This window comes from Marmota marmota, unplaced genomic scaffold, assembly GCF_001458135.2.
Source record: "Marmota marmota marmota unplaced genomic scaffold, marMar, whole genome shotgun sequence".
In the NCBI taxonomy this organism is placed as follows: Eukaryota; Metazoa; Chordata; class Mammalia; order Rodentia; family Sciuridae; genus Marmota; species Marmota marmota.
Window position 1 is genome coordinate 16,712,650 of NW_026000101.1, and position 6,620 is coordinate 16,719,269.

A 6,620-nucleotide genomic window follows, 5' to 3' on the forward strand; every position below is an offset into this window, starting at 1 on the left:
AGGAAGGTATCTTTATAAATGTAATTCAGTGTGTTGATACTAAATTACAACAGAAGTCTTAACATGCTGGTCTAAGTGTTAAGATCAAGTACTAATAATCCTCGTATTAGGATAAAGTCTTTTCAAATTAGAGGATTATTAAAGAATACAGAAATCTGATCAGGTGAAAAAGAGGGCATTTATTAAACTTGGGCAGATTAAAATCAGTGTACATTAAACAAATAATGCACATAACACAGTGGCATTTCTTTTTTGTGTGTGAGTTTGTGTGTGGTACTACTGGGCATTGAACATGGGGCATTTTACCACTAAGTTACATCCCCAGAACATTTTATTTTGAGACAAGATCTCTCTAGGCTGGCCTCCAACTTGCCGTTCTCCTGCCTCAGCTTCCTGAGGCACTGGGATCATAGGCGTGTGCCAACACACCTGGTGGGAAATTCAATGTTCTAAGGAACATTCTTTTATATATATATATATATATATGTATATATATATATATATATGTATATATATATATATATATATATTTCTAAGGAACATTCTTAGGAACATCAGCAGGTTTGTTACTGCAACCATTTTACTAACAGATTAAAGAAGAAAAACTGATCACATCAACAAATGTTGAAACGTCATTTTATAAAATTCAATGTCAAAAATTTTTAAATAAAATAAAATTCAGTGTCTATTTCTGACTTTTTGAAGCAGTGGATGTGAATGGAGGAAACCATCCTCAACACGGAAGATGGTCTCAGGACAATATCAAGCAGCCCCTCAATGGCAAATTGTAACAGCAGCCCCTTCCAGGAGTTGACCTTAGCAGGATTGCTTTCACCTTTCCTTCCTAATCTTTTGACGTTCCCTCCCTTTTAACCAGCATTCTGAACTCTCAGGAGAGGTCTCATCTGGGAAGTCGAAACCCTGAGGAGAGGCCTCACCTGAAAACTTTCTTTAGCTTCACAGAACTCAGATGGGCTTTGTAGCACCCTTCCTTAGTAACTAGCTGCAAGAGGTTGAAATCCATTGTGCTAAGTCCCAGGGCCCTTCCCCATGAAAACCTGCCAGGCCTGCAGCCTCACAACCTCCTCAGTCCCCATGAAAATTCGGGAGTACCACTTACATAGTTAATAATAATTACTAACTAAAACAACAATAACAATAATAATAATATCATTGATAGAAGGGAGATCAGTAGAGTAGAACAAGTGAATCAGAGGGAGGAAAGAGAGGAGGAAATGGGAAGATACCGAGGAATGAGACTGAGCAAATTATATAATGTGTATGTACATATATGGAATAATGACTCTCACTATTGTGTATAATTATAATGCACCAATAGTTTTTTTAATTAAAGAAGACCAGGCCAAAAAACCAAAAACAAAGCAAAAAACAACAACAAAAAAGAACCAACCCCCCTCTATCTTCTTCAGGATTGGCCTTGAATAAACCTGATTCCTGTTTGTCTCTCAAATATTAGCACTGAGCATGCACAGCCCAGAAATTTGAATCCAATAACAAAAACACCAACAGTATCCTAGGGCATCTGCTGTCAATCAATGTCTAAATTATTCTGAAATTTACCTCATGGCATTAGATCAGGAATAGAAATAAGGAATAAAAATATTGAAAAGAAAGAAAAGAGTACAACTATTCAGAGAGGACATTGTTTATCTAGAAAAATTAAATCAAGGGGCTGGGATGTGGCTCAAGCGGTAGCGCGCTCGTCTGGCATGCGTGCGGCCCGGGTTCGATCCTCAGCACCACATACAAACAAAGATGTTGTGTCCGCCAAATACTAAAAAATAAATATTAAAAAATTCTCTCTCTCTCTACCTCTATCTCTCTCACTCTCTCTTTAAAAAAAAGAAAAAAGAAAAAAAAAGAAAAATTAAATCAAGTACAAAATTCCTGGGAATGAATAAGAAAATACAGTAAGGTGATTGTATATGTTCACAGCAGTCACAAAAATCTTTTAAATTCCTAGATGATTATGCATCCAGAAATATGAGACCTATATGAATATCATATATTTATAATGGCCACACATGAACAGGAGAATTAAAAAATATTTTCCTTTTGGAGAGGGGAAGATCCCTGGATGACAGCCTTCATGAGCAGACTGGAGAAGTAATCCTCTTTAAATTTAAGCCTTTAGCGAGGCTTCTTTCTTTGTGGATGTGAATGAACACTTTTACACCCTTCCTCCCACATGCAGTCGAAGTTTAAAGAAGCTTGAACTTCTTAGTTCTAAGAATTGGATATGCTTAGGGATTTTCCTCCCTAAGAATCTAAGAAAGCCCGGATTAAATCGAATTTGTGTAAATTTGTATTAAAAGAAATAATCATAGCATTTTCCAGCTGTTAATCATAATCCGAGGAAAAGCCGTCCTTGGGCCAGGGATTAGCTCTGCGGGACTCAAGTCCTGCCTCTATCACCAACTTGCTCAGAAGACTCAGAGAGGTCACTTCGCCTCTCCAGTCTTCAGTGGCCTCGACGGACACTCAGAGAGGACAGCAGCATCAGGAGAAATCCATGCATAGCTGGAACATTTGAGGCCCTTACCAACATGGGTCCAGCTCTGATCTCTCTTCTATGAGCTAAGGACCTCCCCTACCCCCCACCCCAACTCCCTCCACACAGTCTCTTTCAATCATGTCATCACTCTCACCCATGTATTTTTTTTTCTTCTTCTTCAGTACTGGGATTGAACCCAGGTATGCTCTAACACTGAGCTACATCACCAGCCCTTTTTTATTTTTAATTTTGAGATAGGGTCTTGCTAAGTTGCCCAGGTTGGTTCGGACTTGTGATCCTCCTGCCCCAGTTTCCTGAGCTACTGGGTTTACACATCTGGCCTCAAGTATGTTCTATTATGCGGCAGGGACTTGACTATATGTGGGTTGTCTAGGGCTCTTTCCAAGAAAGCCTGATGGGCAGTTTGTACTTTGCTGATGACAACCCTGTGTGATATCACATAGAAAAAAGTCAATGGAACCTCCTCCATGATGGTTTTAATTTCCTAGGACTCGTAGGACCACCCTCAACTGAAGAAAATGTTCTTTGTGCTCATCCTGATGATATACCTTGTGGTCTTGCTGAGCAACAAAGTCCTCATCCTGGTGATACTTCTAGACTCCTGCCTGTACAAACCCATGCACTTCTGAGAACCTCTCCCTCCTGGGCACTTGCTTCATTGCCTCCTTAATCCCACTGGTCCTGGATAGCTTCCTGATTCCTAGGAAACCATTTCTTTCTCAGTCTGTGCAGAGATAGTGTTTTCCTTTGCTATGGCAGGAATTATGTGCTCTTGAGCATGAGTGCATTACATCACTACCTACAAACCCTATAGATACCCTGTGAATGTCCAAAATGGTGTAAAGTCTATAGCATTCCCTGAGCCTCCATAGTTCAGCACAATAGAAACTGAGAAGCATTTTCCTACCTATGACCGCAGGCAAATTTCTTAGTCTCTTTTGGCCTATTTCTTCATCTATAATAATAATACCTAACCACTTGACTTTATATGCATTAGATAACTGTAAGTAAGCACTTTGTAAGGTGTAAGCACAATAAACATATAAACTATCGTTAGTGGTGTTATTTTGAATCTTTACTATGTGCCGTGCAAACAAGGGCAAAACCTAATTCCTGTCTCTAATAACAGACATACGAAACATGAGAGGTTCAAAGATATCTGTGGATGAGTAGAAGCAGTTTTGTGGCAAGTTATATTAAATTCTGAGAATATCAGAAGACATTTTAAAAGAAAATTTAGAAAGTCAGTTTTAAAAATATATTACAAATTACATTACTATAATGTAATTTTGAGAAGACATTTTGGAAAATTTTGTTTCAAGTGACATTTAGGGTTTTTATATGTATTAATGAATTGCATATGATAAAGATACATATTTTGAAAATAAAATTTCATCTTCTTAAGTTTGCTATTAAATTCCCTATTTCTATTTGTACTAGAAACAATATTGCTACTACAAACACACAAGAGTGACATCTAGAGGTCTTTCAGACCCACTTCAGACATTGACAGAGCCAAGCAATATGGTTGAAGAGCTTTCCAATGCTCAACCCCATTTACATAATAAATGGAGTTCTTCAATATTCCTGACCTGCTTGCCTAGCATCTAGTTGGACTTGTCCAGTGGTGGAAAATTCAACTTTCCCACATTATAGCTGTTTCATAATTCTTCCTGGAATTATGCTAGCAAATACTCTGTCTAGTAGCTTCTACCCTCCAGTCCTAATTCAGCTTTCTACCTCTACATGAAATGCATCTAATCTCTTTCCTTTGGACATATAAAGATAAATCTCCTGGTTCCCCAAGTTTTTATTTCTCCATCTCTTGTTAGAGAGATGCCCTAGCATTTCCACCTGTGCCAAAAACCATCCAACTTACCTGACAGGTACCAAACTATACCTCCAGTATTATGTGTTTTATTGAAGCTATGGAAAGAATGTAATATTTCTGAAAGTATCTTGGGAGTAATAATGGTGATTTTAAACTAACCCTATTTCCCCAGGATAGTCCAGATCTGTCCGATATAGAGGGATCTTTTGAGCAAGCCTACCTTCTTAGGAGACTGTTCTCTGTTTGCTTGCTTTCCTTGACTACTGGCAGTCACATCCTTTTATATTACAAATTACATTACTATAATGTAATTTTGAGTCATAAGTTACCTTATTATTTCCTCTAGGAATAAAGGCTGCCTTCATTCCCATTTTCTTTTGTTGGGAGAGGAAGTGGGCAAAACTACTCTCATACTTAATCACACATACTGGATCAGTGATTTTTTAGGCTTTTATTCTACTGGCTAAATCGCCAATGGAATATTTAAACTAAAATATAATGTATATCTGCTTTGGTTGAAGCAGGGCAAACAGGCCAATGGGGGGGCCATAATTCAGATTTTGAGGCAGGAAGGGAAGTTGGGTTCCATCTGCTCAGCCATTTCTTCCTACCGGTCCTCCGGGGTCCCCAGTCCACAGGCACCACCAACCTCTCATCTGTTCCAAACCACTATTGCCAAGAAAATTAGAAATTTTATAAGAATGTTTTGTTCCATGTTCATAAATAAATTCAAAAATCTTAGAAAAACACTTATATTCTAAAAAGAAATAAATGGCCATTTAACCACTAAAGAGATAGACTATCTAAAAACACAAATTAACTGGGAATTGAGAAATTGCCAGATATCATCTTGAGACATTCCAAGTGCAAATGGCTTCACAGATGAATAGTTTTTAACACTCAGAGGAGGAAAATGGTTAATAGTATTGAAATTATTTCAGAGCATGCAAAAAGAAGGGTATTTACCAAATTGCTTTAACCAAGCCAACACAGCATTGGCACTAAAATTTGAAACACATGGCAAGGAAGGTACAAGAGGGGAAAATGTAGAGATCCATCTCCTTTATATGTATGTATATATGTTAGTATAAATATGTACATATATACATATAAGTGTATGTACATGTTAGACATATATAAATATATATGTGAATATAAATATAGATGTGTATAATAGAATTCAGCAACACACCAAAGGAATAATAAATCATATCCAAGTGGAAAAATTTTTTTAAACATAAAGATGAAACAATTTGGGGCCGGGGTTGTGGCTTAGTGGTAGAGCACTTACCTAACATGTGTGAAGCACTGGGTTCAACCCCTGGTATCGCATAAAAATAAACAAATAAAAAATAAAGGTATTGTGTCCATCTACAACTAAAAAACATTTTTAAAAGATGAAACTTTTAAGGACATCTATTTGTATAATTCATTTACATTCAAGAGAGAAAAAGTGATCCTGTCAGCAAATTCCCCATTGTTATTAAGAAGTAAAAAATCAATTTCTGAGTTTTAAATCACTCAAAAAATGGGAATTGATAGTTCTTTAATGAAATTAGATTTATGTCTCTAACAAAAAGTATATATCATGCCTAATGGTCATAAAATAGATAAAACACATTACAATTTAACATTGTTCTCAAAATACCAAACATTGGATTATAGAACAGAAAGAAAACAAGACGAAAATAAAAGAAAGTAAGGAATAATTTTATTATGATTGATTACTGATATACTAGTATATTTATACCTAGTTGAAACAGGCAAATTAATCAAAAAGCAATTTAGAAAACAATAAGAATTCAATTTCCTAGTTGCTCTTAGATTCTTACAAAATTAATATGTAAAAATCGAGTTTTTCATACTCATAGTAACTGGGAGAATACATCCAGGAAAACAGAATTAGCAATGAAATGGGGCGGGATACCTAAGAATAAAGTTAAGAATCCAGAGTACCTACATGAATAAAGTCATAAGCCTCTACTGAGATAATTCAAAGAAATGTTTTAATAAATCAAAAGATATAATTTGGATAAGAATAATAATGTAAATTTCTCAATTCTTCTGACTTAATATAGAAATTCAATGTCATCCCAATCACTGGAAAACTCATTGTTTCCCACAGAAATATAGCTATATAAAGATATAATGCAATAGCAAATGTGTTAAAATAACCATAAAATTTTGGGAAAAGACCAAGAAGAGGAAACTAGTCTGACCAAATATCAAAATATACAAAAGATACTGTAATTT